Source organism: Primulina eburnea, chromosome 7 (genome assembly GCF_022965805.1).
Source record: "Primulina eburnea isolate SZY01 chromosome 7, ASM2296580v1, whole genome shotgun sequence".
Taxonomy (NCBI): Eukaryota; Viridiplantae; Streptophyta; class Magnoliopsida; order Lamiales; family Gesneriaceae; genus Primulina; species Primulina eburnea.
The window spans coordinates 39053034-39069160 of NC_133107.1; the positions used below are offsets into that span (position 1 = coordinate 39053034).

Consider the following 16127-nt stretch of genomic DNA (forward strand, 5'->3'; position numbering starts at 1 on the left):
GAAAAATATCTTGCAAACGCATAGCCGACCCACTCATGCTCATCCCATCAATCTTTCTATTCAAAGCCTCTAACTGTGCTGAAACCGCCGACAAATCATTAACTTGATTAACTCCAGCACCTCGTCTCTGCCTATCAGACTGAGGATGATAGCTACTAGCAGCCATTTCCTTCAATAACTCATATCCTTCCTCAGCCATTTTTCTCAGTAAGTTACCACAGGCAGCAGCATCTATCATAGTACGGTTAGGAGTAAGCAGACCGTAGTAGAAAGTTTGAACAACTAACCCAAGAGGAAGCTCATGGTGTGGACATCTCCTCAACAAGTCCTTGTAGCGCTCCCATGCCTCGTAAAGTGACTCTTGCTCAAATTGAGCAAAAGTAGTGATGTCGGCTCTAAGCTTCATAGTCTTCGACGGAGGAAAGTACTTGATCAGGAATGCCTTTGCCATATCCTCCCATGTAGTAATAGACCCTACAGGCAAATAGTTTAACCACGACTTAGCTTTATCTCTCAGTGAAAATGGAAATAAACGCAAACGAACAGCATCATCAGACACGCCATTAAACTTAAAAGTATCACAAATTTCAAGAAAGTCAGCTATATGAGAGTTAGGGTCGTCAAGTGCACTTCCTTCAAATTGGACAGTGTTCTGTATCATCTGAATGATAGCTAGCTTGATCTCAAACTGATTAGCTCGGATGACTGGTCTTACGATGCTTGGACGTGCTCCATCAAGAGACGGCTGTGCATAATCCATCATCGGTATACACCTTGGCTCCTCTCTGTGTTGCTCGTCTTCCATTCTTTCCTTCGCTCTTTGCTGCTGTAGTCGACGTCTAGCTGTGCGTTCAATCTCGGGTTCAAAAGGCTCACGCTTAAACTCGAGTGATCTTCGCATGCACCACAAGAAAAATCTGCAACACAATGAGAGTATCAAATAACAATAAAATAAATAATACTAAAGAATTTAAATGAAAAATAAAAAATTGTGAATCAACAGTCCCCGGCAACAGCGCCAAAAACTTGATCGAGCTAAACTTGCACAGTGAATAGTCCAAAAATTTATTTTATAAATGAAAGCTCGATTTAAATATCGCAAGTGCACGATAGTCAAGTTATAATAAACGTAAGTGAATACGAGTATCGTTCCACAAGGACTGCGTTGCACTATTTTTATTTTCAAGTAAAATTTCTTTAGCAACGATAAAATGAGTCGATGATTAAACTAATGTAAATCAAACAACTAAAATAATTAAAATGCAAAGGAAACGTATTCAAGAAAGCAATGATTAATTTGGATTAAATCAATTGAGAAATGAATTTGTTGGGAATTTGCAGTTCACCTACCACTCGTGTTTAAATAATTACACTAGACTTTTACTCGTGCATTCGACGGAATTCCCTAGACTAATTAATATACTCTGTCGATCTATATTAATACTAATCATAAACATGCAATACTCAAGTGTCCTCAATTATTTAACAGTTCAAGATTGCATTACATTCTATGGAATCCACTAGCTTTCATCCGGGTGAACTATCACTATCGACACGTACCCAATTCCGTATATCTACTAAAATTGTAAATCCGTGGTTTATACTCTTTGATCCTATTGTCAATTATTCTATCGAAATCATCAACAACATGAAATAATCAAAGGAAGTTAGCTAGGCTTCGATTGAAACAAGAACGAACAATAACATAAACAAATCACAAATAAAAACGTCGAGAAATAATGTTAAACACAGAGTACGGGGTAGGATCCCCTCAAATCCCAACAAATCTAGAGTTTAGCTACTGAAATTCATGATAAAAACCAACAATCAATGTAAGAAATAAAATACTGAATAATGAAAATACTAAAGATGACGATGGATGACGGCCACGACGCGTGGAAATCTCGAGGTCTTCGAAATCTCCTTCTTCTAGCCTCCCCTCCAAGAAAAGTGATGAAAAAATATGTGATGATAGATGAAAAACGGCGCTGATCTCGTGTCTTAGGTTTTGGTGTCGGATAGAATCCATAAAAATTGGAAACAAATCTTCCTGAATCTCGCTTCTCGCTAGAGCGGTATATTTTGACCGCCCTAGCGAGAGGTCCTCGAATAAACTTCCTCGAGCACGTCCCTGGTTTCGCTGGGGCGGTCACTTTTGACCGCCCTAGCGAGACGCTTGCGCATAAAATCCTCGGCCAGACCAAAATGCTCGCTGGGGCGGTCAAAAGTGACCGCCCGAGCGAAGTCTCTTCGATATTTTGACAAATTTTCTCCCACTTTTTTGGTTCAATTCCTACAAAATAACCACAAAATACGCGAGATCAGTCACATGCTAAAAAAATGCAAAATTAGACTAAAACAAACTAATATGATGCATGAATGCGACACAAAACCAACACTAAAAACACGTAAAAACGAGTCCTATCAACAAGCTTGTTGGCATGGATTTGATGTTGCCTTCAGAGTTGACCACCGACGTGTTGCTGTTATCGCTGCCTAGCTCATTTGATCCTTTTGTGGTGAATTTCAATATGAACAAGATGGAGCCGACCCTTGAGGATTTGGTGAACATGCTTGTGACTTTTGAGTCCACCATCAAGAAAAAGAAGTCGGTTCTTTATGTGGGTTCTTCATCTGGTACGAAGACCGATCCACGTGGGAAGAGGAAGAAGCGTTCTTTCCAACGTCCCAAGAAGAACGTTCCCTTGAAGAGGCAAACTCCGGGTCCCGTTGTGGCAGCCACACCAGTAAAGGCTGACAAGACTGTTGACATCTGTCATCACTGCAAGAAGACTGGACATTGGAGGCGTAACTGGAGGGAATATCTTGCCCAAAAGAGTTCTGGAAACGGTATGTTCTACATTGAAGTAAACATTTCAATCAACTCTACTTCTTGGGTATTGGAACCGGCTGTGGCTCACATCTCTGTAATGATTTGCAGGTGATGGGAAGAAGTAGGAGGCTCAGGGAAGGTGAGACCTTCTTGAGGATGGGCAATGGAGCAAAGGTTGCTGCCAAGGCTGTGGGAGATGTTTACTTGCATTTGAACAATGATTTAAAGTTTGTTTTAAGAGATGTTTTGTTTGTACCAGACTTGGTGAAAAACATTATTTCCATTTCTATGCTTGATAAAGTTGGATTTTCTTGTTTATTTAGCAAAGGTGTTTGCAACATTTACAAGAACGAATGTTTAATTGGTACCGGAGAACTTGAAAACGATCTCTACACCGTAAAATTAAAAGATATTCCACTTAACAATGTCCAAGCTATAAACAACAAACAAGCGCAAACAAGATACTCTAAATTCGGCACAATTATGGCATGCTCGATTAGGACATATTTCCCTAAGAAGGATGAACAAGCTAGTGGGAGTAGGCATGTTTAATATGTCTGATATTAATGCCCTCACGACTTGTGAATCCTATCTAAAAGGAAAGATGACCAAAATTCCCTTTAAGGGCCATGTGGAGCGAGCCAAAGGGTTATTAGATTTGATCCATACCGATGTGTGTGGTCCGCTTAGCATCACCACTATGCATGGACATGCCTACTTTATCACCTTTACCGATGACTTTTCGAGGTATGGGTATGTGTATTTGATGAAATACAAGTCTGAAGCCTTTAAAAGGTTCAAAGAATTCAGAAATGAAGTAGAGAAACAGTTGGGACGAAGCATCAAGACACTTCGATCGGATCGAGGTGGTGAGTACTTGAGTGCCGAGTTCCAAGAGTATCTTAGGGAGAATGGGATTCTCTCACAGTGGACTCCGCCAGCTACAACACAGTTGAATGGTGTTTCGGAGCGTCGTAACCGGACTTTGATGGACATGGTTCGGTCTATGATGGGGTTCACGGAGTTGCCGCCATCATTTTGGGGATATGCGCTTGAGACAGCGGCACTGTTGTTGAACAATGTCCATTCAAAAGCAGTTGACAAGACTCCATATGAGATATGGATGGGTAAGCCACCCAAATATTCTTATCTTAGAATATGGGGGTGCCCTGCTTATGTGAAGCAGGTAGTGGGAGATAAATTAGTTAGTCGATCCATTTTATGTAACTTTGTGGGATATCCAAAGAATTCGGTTGGATACTACTTCTATCATCCCAAGAAACAAAGGTGTTTGTTTCAAGGAATGCAACCTTTTTAGAAAAGGAGTTTCTATTGGATAGAAAAGGGGAGATGATAGAACTCGAAGAGGTTCGAGAGTCACCCACAATTATAAAACCCACACCCGAAGAGCCAAGAGAGGAGATACGAGCTCCTAGAAGATCCGAGAGAGTCTCGAGACCACCTATGAGGTATGGTCTGCTTCTTGAAGAGGACCATGATGATCCTAACCTTGGATGTGATCCAAGGACCTTCAAGGAAGCATTATCTGATGCCGATTCATCCAAGTGGCTTGAAGCAATGAAATCTGAGATGAATTCCATGCATTCGAACCAAGTGTGGAATCTCGTGGATCCACCTGAGGGAATTGTTCCCATAGGGTGTAAATGGATTTACAAGAGGAAACTTGGGGCGGATGGGAATGTATTGACCTTCAAGGCGCGATTGGTGGCAAAAGGATATACTCAAAGACAAGGAAATGACTTTGAGGAAACCTTTTCTCCAGTTGAAATGTTCAAGTCCATAAGGATTTTGCTAGCCATAGCTGCATGGTATGACTATGAGATATGGCAGATGAATGTTAAGAAAGCCTTTCTTAATGGGGATATTAAGGAAGAGATTTACATGTCTCCACCCGAAGGGTTTACATCTGTCGGAAGTGAGCATATGGTATGCAAACTTCAGAGATCTATTTATGGTCTAAAACAGGCATCTAGGAGTTGGAACCTTAGATTCGATAGTACAATCAAAGAGTTTGATTTTACTAAGAATCCTGAGGAACCCTGTGTGTATAAGAAGGTTAGTGGGAGTGCTGTGACATTCCTGGTGCTGTATGTTGATGACATTCTACTCATTGGGAATGATGTAGGAATGTTGCAATCAACCAAGATATGGTTAGCAAGCAAGTTCTCGATGCAAGACTTGGGTGAAGCATCTTTTGTATTGGGAATACAGATCTATAGAGATAGATCAAAGAGATTGCTTGGTCTCACCCAGTCCACATACATTGATACCATCCTGAAGCGGTTCTGGATGGATGAGTCGAAAAGAGGACATCTACCAATGTGTCATGGCGTGTCCCTATCCAAGTCTATGTCTCCCAAGACTGATGCAGAGATAGCGGCGATGACACACATTCCATATGCATCTGCAATTGGTAGCATCATGTATGGGATGATATCGACACATCCTGACGTGTCTTTCGCACTAAGTGTAGTGAGTAGATATCAATCGAACCCTGGTCTTCCACATTGGAAAGCTGTGAAAGACATCATCAAGTACTTTAGGAGGACCGATAAATTGTTCTTGGTCTATGGGGTGGAGAACTAAAATTGGAAGGCTATACCGACTCTAGCTTCCAAAGCGATATTGATGACTCAAAGTCAACCTCTGGATTCATATTCATGCTCAATGGTGCTGCTGTCTCTTGGAAGAGTTCCAAGCAAGACAGTACAGCGGATTCCACCACTGAGGTAGAATACATTGGTGCATCAGCTGCAGCAAAGGAGGCTGTTTGGTTAAGGAATTTCGTCCAAGAGTTGGGCGTCATTCCTAATGGAGTTGCTCCTGTCCCGGTGTTTCGTGACAACACGGGAGCCATTGCTCAAGCAAAGGAGCCGTGGTCTCATCAGAAGTCCAAACACGTATTGAGAAAGTACCACATCCTCTGAGAGATCGTGGAAAGAGGAGATGTCATGATTGACAAAGTCGACTCCGCAGATAATGTTGCTGATCCGCTAACTAAGCCTTTACCTAGACCATTGTTCTTGAAGCATCGCGAATCGATGGGTTTGAAGCATATGGGTAGTTGGCTCTAGTGCAAGTGGGAGATTGTTAGAGTAGGTGCCCGTTGAGCCAAGTGTTGGCCGAGTGTTCACAATGAAACTCTATGTATAAACGATCTTTATTTTAATATTTGAAAATATTATTTTGGCACTTCTTTATCTGTATACACATGCTAGTTGCATAGATAAAGTCCTTGAATATACAAATAGTAGAAAGAATATGAGATGCTCATATGATGAGTATCATGAAACTCATATTTGGAATACTGTATATTCTAAACAGTTCCTAGTCGATTCAGCCGCCACTAAGAAGGATATAGGCCGCTCGAGTTAGAGACTAGTATCTGCGATGTGAGTACCATGTTTCATTGGTAGGGGACATTGTGATGTCCGAACTTGCAGATAGGTGCTCCTTATAAAATGCACTGAACAACCCTCCATAAAGGACTTTCCAAGTGGTTCTCACTTATCGAGTGGTAAAGTCCTAGTTTATGGTTGTACACCATTAGTCCTTATGACCCGAGACAACATTGAGGCTCTATGTGTTAGAATTACACTTTGGCTTGTTTACCGACTCTCATGGGGTCATCAGGTGGCAAGGTTGGGTGTTCTGTCGAAACATATAGGAGTCGATGCATTGTAGTCGGGGATTCACCGCTTACCTTCGGGTATGGATATCCTATGTGTTCTCAAGTGTATGTAGATTGAAATCTCTGATCAGAGTATGGTGGTAATTATGAAAGGGGTTTCATAGATTACACCATCAATGCAACTACGACATGACACATAGTATCGATTCATTGAAAACTCTCGATAAACCAATGGTTGTCGAATCAGTCGGGATATATGAGTTGAAGGGACCGTACTGTACGCTAACCATAATTGAATGGTTCTTGCAGGCACTATCATTTGATACCTAGGGAATCATGTAAGCGATGCTGCTAGGCGTTTAACATGATTGGTTGGGTACTATCAGATTGAGTTCTGACGTTCTCGTTATCAAGGAGTTGATAATTAAGAATGGAGCAATTGGGGTATGCTCATATAAGGATATGTTTAGTCCGAATCACATGGAGATGTGAACCCACGGCTAGTTGTATCAATGAACCATTGAGGGCCACACAAGTACTGGCTTTCTAGATCCCGTTGAGAAGTAAAACTGTTCAATGTGTTGAACGGCTTGTAAATGAGTTTATAAGCATAAATAAAATAGAATTATGACTTCTATGAGAGAAATGTGACTTTTAATTTATGGAAATGTTCCTAGATTAAAAGTTGGCCAAATAAATAATGTATTTGAAAATTGTGATTTTCATAAACATTATTATGGACTAAATTAAATTAATTCAAGTGTTGAATTAATTAAACACTAGTGGACCTAGTAGAGTCCAAATAATCAAATTAATTCAAGTGTTGAATTAATTATATCATATTGGGTCTTGTAGAGCTCAATATTAAAATAATTATTCAACTAGTGATTTGAGTAAATTCAAGTAATGTTTAATTAGTCTCAAATATGTTTGAGATAATTAAAAATAAGTCAATGGATTTTTAATTGTTAAAAATCAAATAAGACTTGCATGCATGGGAGGTGAAGAGTTGGGAGACAACTTTCTCAATATTCAAGACATGTGTCACACATGCCAACAACAACTTTTTACACTACCAAGGCTAGTCTCCTTTCCCCCATTCAAGCTTGTAATGGCCGAAACCTTGATACAATATTCTCCAAGTTTTCTCTCAATTTTCTTCTTCAAGAGTTGAGGAAAGAAAAACTTCTCAAAGAAAAATGCTCTAATTTTTCAAGTGCAAAATTAGAGTGGATCTAGCTTGTTGGTGGTGGCTTAATATTTGAGCAAGGCGGGCTCAAAGGGAAGCTTGTAGAAGGTCAACCTTTCAAGAGCCAAGTTGTTTACATCTTGGTTGGAGCCATCATCAACCTCAAGAGGTTGATAGGTAACGATTTCTCAACACACTATGTATGACATTTTTGTGTTTTTGCATATGCTACACCTAGTACTAGAGGTGGCCGAAATTTTCCATGTGTTTTTCGAAATTTTTGTTGCTTCCGTTACGGTTTCGGTCACCGTAACCGATCCCCTTTCAGTGAAGGCTGAGAGAATGAAGCCCGGAGGTTTACTTCAAAGTTTGTCTATTCCAGAATGGAAATGGGATCACATTTCCATGGATTTCGTGACGAAGTTACCTCGATCATCCCGGGGCTGTGACGCGATTTGGGTCATTATTGACAGATTAACCAAATCAGCGTGTTTTATTCCATACAGAATGACATATCGACACGATCAGATGGCTGAGATATATGTCAGAGAGGTAGTCAGATTGCATGGTGTGCCGAAATCTATCGTATCAGATCGAGTTCCACAATTCACTTCACACTTCTGGCACAGTTTGCAGCAGGCTCTAGGTACGACATTGCACCTGAGTACTGCTTATCATCCTCAGACAGACGGACAGTCAGAGCGTACTATACAGACTTTAGAGGACATGTTGAGAGCTGTAGTGCTAGATTTCGGCACTAGTTGGCAAGATTCATTACCTCTTTCTGAATTTTCGTACAACAACAGCTATCAGACGAGTATAGAGATTGCACCGTTTGAAGCTTTGTATGGCAAGAAGTGCAGATCTCCGTTGTACTGAGATGATATATATGAGGTACCAGAACTTGGGCCTGATATTATTCGGGAAATGACTGAGAAAGTGAAGATCATTCAGAAAAGAATGAAAACAGCACAGGATAGGCAAGCTAAATATGTAATGCCCAGAGCAATGATTGACATGTACGAATTCATAGATATGTTGTGAAGATTGTACATAACCATAAGAAATAAGAAATGATATCTATTGAGATTAGATTGACCGATATCGAGAATGTTGGATTATTTATATTTCGGTGAGACCGGAAGGACCGAACCAGGATCGGATCGTCCGATGCGTTCGGATCGTCCGTTCGGCGTTCGGAGCGTCCGAGCCAGGTGGCTGGACACATGGATGGCATGCAGAGTTCGGATCGACCGATCGTAGTTCGGATCATCCGAGACAGTTGGCTAGAGACGTGGAAGACATGCAGGATTCGGAACGTCCGAAGTGAGTTCGGAGCGTCCGAAGTGTGTCAGTTCGGAGCGTCCGAAGTGGATCGGATCTTCCGATCATTGTCTATAAATAGAGGCGCGAGATTTCATTTGATTAGTAAGTGTTAAAGAAACATTTCCTAGAAAGTGTTAGACATTCTATTGCAGATTCATCTTCACGACTGTAACAGCAATTCTACGACGAAAGGTATAATACATGTTTTGTTTTGGGGAATCACGACTCAAATGAGATCACATTTGAGTTTCCCAACCAAAACCACATACGAGTTTTATTGTTTATATCTTGATATAGGTATTATTATTATAGAATTGTTTATAGATCTTGTATGCAAATCTCGCTATGCTTTGTTTACAGATCATGTTACATTGCATTAGATGTTTATTAGAACTTGTATTCAATTCTTATTATGCTTTGTTTACAGATCATGTTACATTGCATTAGATGATTATGCTTGTTTACAGATTTTGTATTCATGCATTAAGATAGGACAGTCTGGAGATCAGGCAGACTTCTAGATGTTCGGTTCTATCCCAGCTTAGGGGAAGATCACCGCCCCTTTGTAGACGTGGATACAGATCAGGCCGAAGTCTAGGAATAAGACGTACCGTCACCCCGATTGGGAGGGTAGGTGATAGATCGTCTTATTCACACCGGGATCCCTAGAGTTTTAGTCGAGTCGCATCTAGACATGATTAGGCTCGCATTTCATGATTTTATATGAATGACATTCATATCAGCATGTTTCATGTTTTATAGTATTTATATGCATGTTCACATGTTTATACTGGGATGTGTTCTCACCGGTTTTCCGGCTGTTGTTATGTCTGTATGTGTGCATAACAACAGGTGGGGCAGGATTTGGGTCGAGACAGAGATGATCGTGTTAGCGTGGAGATCTCGGGCCTAGCAGACGGACCAGTAGTTGTCTTTTGTTATGTACTGTATTTTATTACTGGTTAGTTGAGGATATACGGAACAGGACATAGATTTTATGTTTGTATGTTGTAAATTAAATAAAGAACTTGTGCTTGTCTAGTTACATTTTGATTTAAATATAAAAGCGAAAAATTGACCCACATTTTAGAATAACAATCCATTTAATCCCAAGAAAAAGATTTAGAGCCCGGGTCCCCACAACAGGTGGTATCAGAGCCGATAGGTTCCGTTAGACTGAAATAGGATAGAATGAGCGGGGTAGATCGAGTCTTCTTCCTTGCTTGATGATGTGCTAGCATGATTATTGCTTTCTTATTACATGTTGTTTGGTATTTGATTAATTTCAGCATGTGATTGACTGAATCAGAACCGATTCTAGATCAGAGGTAACTGACTAGATGATGGCTGAGACAGTTGTATATCTTGTTTACTAATCAGTTGGATTATTAGATATGCCTCCTAGAAGAGCAGCCGTACCTCTACGACCAGCAGCGCCAGAGCAGGGGAGTACATCCGGAGATCCTATGGATGTTACGGCGACCCCTATGGAGACGTTGCTGAAGCGATTCCAATCCTTTCGACCTCCCACTTTAAAAGGTACCGAGAATGCCATCGAGTGCGAAAGTTGGCTTGAAGATATTGAGATGCTATTCGACTCGTTGGAGTACAGTGATGAGAAGAGGATCAAGCTAATTGGCCATCAATTGCAAGATATAGCAAAGAATTGGTGGTTGAACATTAGGAGAGCTTTAGAGCAGCGGGGTACCGAAATTTCTTGGAAGGTATTCAAGACCGAGTTTTATCAGCGATTCTTCCCTGTATCCTACCGTAAAGATAAAGGCGCTGAATTCGCAAACCTGAGGCAAGGGCCATTGAACATTGAGGAGTACGTTGCTAAATTCTCTTCTTTGCTTCGTTTTGCACCCCATGTTTCAGGAAATGACGAGGCCATGGCGGATCAGTTTATAAATGGCCTGAATCCAGATATCTTTACGTTGGTCAATACTGGGAGACCCGATAACTTCTCGGATGCATTGAATCGTGCCAAAGGAGCTGAAGCAGGATTGCTTAGACAACGGAGTGCTCCGTATGTTGCACCGAGTCCGAGACCGCCACTACCTCCATCCCAAGTTCCTCCTCCTCGATTCGAAAGTGGTGGTAGTGGTAGTGGACGCAAAGAACAGTTGAAGGCGAAGGGGAAGCAGTTTAAGCGACCTGGGAGCAGTTCATCCAGCTCCAGCGGATCAAGACAGACTGGTTTTGATCAAAGTTCAAGGACTTCAGGTGTATATTGCAATAATTGTGGAGGTAGGCATGCGACTGAACAGTGCCAAGGAGTTACAGGCCGATGCAACATTTGTAGGCAACCGGGGCATTTTGCCAAAGTCTGTCCACAGAGAGGTGTACAGCAAGGCCAGAGTGGAAGAGCATCCGGTTCAGTACCTCAGTTTGAGCGGCAGGCATCGTCGGTTCACTCTTTTCAGCCTCCACCAGCACCGACTCCACCCAGAGGCCGAGGTAGTCAGACTGTGACTCAACCTCCGAGGCAACAGGCCCAAGTGTTTGCGTTGACAGAGGAGCAAGCACAAGATGCACCAGATGATGTTATAGCAGGTAACTGTCTCCTTTATGGTTATCCTGCTTATATCTTGATAGATACAGGTGCATCGCATACATTCATCTCAGAACGATTTGCATTGTTGCATTCATTGCCTGTTGAGTCTTTGTTAGACGTTGTGTCTATTAATTCTCCGTTGGGAAGTGGATTAATATCGGTAACTACGGTTAGACATTGCATTCTACAGTTTGAGGGGCATGAGATTGACCTAGATTGTATAGTGTTGGGTCTAGCTGATTTTGATTGTATAGTCGGTATTGACATGCTAACGAAGTACAGAGCCACCGTGGATTGTTTCCACAAGATTGTCAGATTCAGACCCGAGATGACAGACGAGTGGAAATTCTACGGGAAGGGTTCCAGATCTCGGATTCCCTTGATTTCGGCTCTTACTATGAACAGACTGTTACAGAAAGGAGCGGATGGTTTCTTTGTTTACGCTGTAGATATGCAGAAGTCGAGCCCGGCATTGGCAGATCTGCCAGTAGTACGGGAATTTCCAGATATTTTTCCAGATGAGATCCCAGGATTACCTCCGGTTCGTGAGGTAGATTTCAGCATTGAACTTGCGCCAGGTACCGTACCTATTTCGAGAGCTCCATATAGGATGGCACCCATCGAACTCAAAGAATTGAAAGCACAATTAGAAGATCTTCTAGCCAAGGGATATATCAGACCTAGTGTATCTCCTTGGGGCGCTCCGGTGCTGTTCGTGCGAAAGAAAGATGGGTCGATGCGGTTGTGTATCGATTACCGGCAGTTGAACAAGGCAACGATCAAGAATAAATATCCTTTGCCTAGGATCGATGACCTATTTGATCAGTTGCAGGGATCCTCGGTCTATTCTAAGATTGATTTACGTTCTGGTTATCATCAGCTCAGAGTTCGAGATATAGACATACCAAAGACAGCGTTTCGAACCAGGTATGGACATTACGAATTTATTGTCATGCCTTTTGGTTTAACAAATGCTCCTGCGGTATTTATGGGCTTGATGAACCAAGTGTTTCAGAGATATCTAGATGAATTTGTGATTGTCTTCATTGATGACATTTTGGTGTATTCGAAGAACAGAAATGAGCATGCAGAGCATCTCAGAATTGTTTTGCAGACGTTGAGAAACGAGCGACTGTATGCTAAATTGTCAAAGTGTGAGTTTTGGTTGAATAGAGTTGTCTTCTTAGGACATATCATTTCTGGAGATGGTATTTCTGTTGATCCGAGTAAAGTGGAAGCTGTGATTAGTTGGTCGAGACCGACTTCTGTACCAGAAATACGCAGTTTCATGGGCTTAGCCGGATACTACAGAAGATTTATCAAAGATTTCTCCAGTATTGCAAAACCAATAACTCAATTAACACAAAAGAATGCACCATTTGTTTGGTCAGAGGAGTGTGAGTCTAGCTTTGTTGAATTGAAGAAAAGGCTGACCAGTGCTCCAGTATTGACGATACCTTCAGGTACAGGTGATTTTGTTGTATATTGTGATGCTTCTCATAGAGGTTTGGGATGTGTTCTTATGCAGCGAGGTCATGTGATCGCATACGCCTCGAGACAATTGAAGCCACATGAAGTTCGATACCCCATTCATGATCTTGAATTGGCGGCTATCGTGTTTGCATTAAAGATTTGGCGTCATTATCTCTATGGCGAGAAATTTGAGATCTTTTCCGATCACAAGAGCTTAAAGTACCTATTTTCTCAATCAGAATTGAATATGAGGCAACGTAGATGGCTAGATCTTCTGAAAGACTTTGACTGTGAAATCAAATATTATCCAGGAAAGTCAAATGCAGCAGCCGATGCCTTGAGTCGTAAGGTATGTTCTTTGTCCTTATCGACGATAGGTGTTAACAAGTTAGTTGAAAATTGCTGTACATCTGGATTAGAATTTGATACAGATAGTAAGCCACTACGACTCTTTACGATCCAAGTTGAGCCCAATTTGATTATGAGGATTAAGGAAGCACAAAGAACTGATCAGAATGTGCAAAGATCAATCCAAATGGTCAGATCAGGGCATGTATCAGAATATCAGGTACGAGATCATGTGTTGTACGTGAATAACCGTCTAGTTGTGCCAGATGTTGCAGATTTGAGACAGCAGATTCTGACGGAGGCACATTGTAGTCGGTTCAGCATCCATCCTGGTGGCAGAAAGATGTACAATGACTTGAAGACACAGTTCTGGTGGAAGCAAATGAAGTCAGACATTGCCGAATTTGTGTCTAAATGCTTGAACTGCCAACAGGTGAAGGCCGAGAGGAAGAAGCCGGGGGGTTTACTTCAGAGTTTATCCATTCCAGAATGGAAATGAGACCACATTTCCATGGATTTCGTGACGAAGTTACCTCGATCATCCAGAGGTTGCGATGCGATTTGGGTCATTATTGACAGATTGACCAAATCTGCTTGTTTCATCCCTTATAGAATGACGTATAGACAGGATCAGATGGCGGAGATTTATATTCGGGAGGTAGTCAGATTGCATGGAGTGCCGAAGTCTATCGTATCAGATCGTGATCCACGATTCACTTCACACTTCTGGCACAGTTTACAGCAGGCGTTAGGTACGACCTTACACCTTAGCACTGCTTACCATCCTCAGACAGACGGACAGTCAGAACGGACTATCCAGACATTAGATGTTATGTTGAGAGCCGTCGTGCTAGATTTTGGCATTAGTTGGCAAGATTCCCTACCTCTTTGCGAATTCTCGTACAATAATAGCTATCAAACCAGCATTGAGATGGCACCGTTTGAAGCTTTGTATGGCAAGAGGTGCAGATCTCCGCTATATTGGGATGATGTTTCAGAAGTACCAGAACTTGGGCCAGATATGATTCGTGACATGACTGAGAAGGTAAAGGTTATTCAGAAAAGAATGAAGACAGCACAGGATAGGCAAGCAAAGTACGCCAATATCAGACGTAGACCGTTAGTATTTGAGGTAGGAGATAGGGTATTCTTGAAAATTTCTCCTTTTAGAGGCGTTGTGCGATTTGGCAAACGTGGGAAGCTATCTCCTCGATACATTGGTCCGTACGAGATTCTTGAAAAGATTGGCGATCGAGCTTATCGACTTGCTCTTCCTCCTTCTTTATCCGGAATACATGACGTATTTCATGTATCAATGTTACGCAGATATATGCCAGATGTTTCTCATGTTATTCAACCGAACGAAGCTGAACTTGATCAAACCTTGAGCTATATAGAACGACCGATACAGATTCTTGATCGAAAGGACAAACAGCTCAGAACGAAGACCATTCCACTTGTGAAAGTTCAGTGGAGTCGACATGGCATTGAGGAAGCGACGTGGGAAACGGAAGAAAACATGAGGCAGAAACACCCCGAGTTATTTATATGATATGAGTATGTATTCAGTTTTAGATTATCAAACTGTTTTAGATACTTTGTATGGTTACTTCAGTTCGAGGACGAACTTCTGTCTTAGAGGGGGAGAAATGTAATGCCCAGAGCAATGATTGACATGTACGAATTCATAGATATGTTGTGAAGATTGTACATAACCATAAGAAATAAGAAATGATATCTATTGAGATTAGATTGACCGATATCGAGAATGTTGGATTATTTATATTTCGGTGAGACCGGAAGGACCGAACCAGGATCGGATCGTCCGATGCGTTCGGATCGTCCGTTCGGCGTTCGGAGCGTCCGAGCCAGGTGGCTGGACACATGGATGGCATGCAGAGTTCGGATCGACCGATCGTAGTTCGGATCATCCGAGACAGTTGGCTAGAGACGTGGAAGACATGCAGGATTCGGAACGTCCGAAGTGAGTTCGGAGCGTCCGAAGTGTGTCAGATCGGAGCGTCCGAAGTGGATCGGATCTTCCGATCATTGTCTATAAATAGAGGCGCGAGATTTCATTTGATTAGTAAGTGTTAAAGAAACATTTCCTAGAAAGTGTTAGACATTCTATTGCAGATTCATCTTCACGACTGTAACAGCAATTCTACGACGAAAGGTATAATACATGTTTTGTTTTGGGGAATCACGACTCAAATGAGATCACATTTGAGTTTCCCAACCAAAACCACATACGAGTTTTATTGTTTATATCTTGATATAGGTATTATTATTATAGAATTGTTTATAGATCTTGTATGCAAATCTCGCTATGCTTTGTTTACAGATCATGTTACATTGCATTAGATGTTTATTAGAACTTGTATTCAATTCTTATTATGCTTTGTTTACAGATCATGTTACATTGCATTAGATGATTATGCTTGTTTACAGATTTTGTATTCATGCATTAAGATAGGACAGTCTGGAGATCAGGCAGACTTCTAGATGTTCGGTTCTATCCCAGCTTAGGGGAAGATCACCGCCCCTTTGTAGACGTGGATACAGATCAGGCCGAAGTCTAGGAATAAGACGTACCGTCACCCCGATTGGGAGGGTAGGTGATAGATCGTCTTATTCACACCGGGATCCCTAGAGTTTTAGTCGAGTCGCATCTAGACATGATTAGGCTCGCATTTCATGATTTTATATGAATGACATTCATATCAGCATGTTTCATGTTTTATAGTAT

At 41.5% G+C, this 16127-nt stretch overlaps 1 non-coding gene across 1 annotated transcript; it reads left to right on the top strand.

The window, feature by feature from the left end:
* The first annotated feature begins 295 nt into the window (after positions 1-295).
* Positions 296-403, top strand: LOC140837554 (small nucleolar RNA R71). The gene has a single exon (XR_012119382.1). It is a non-coding gene; the product is annotated as a small nucleolar RNA R71 (small nucleolar RNA).
* The last annotated feature ends 15724 nt before the right edge of the window (positions 404-16127 follow it).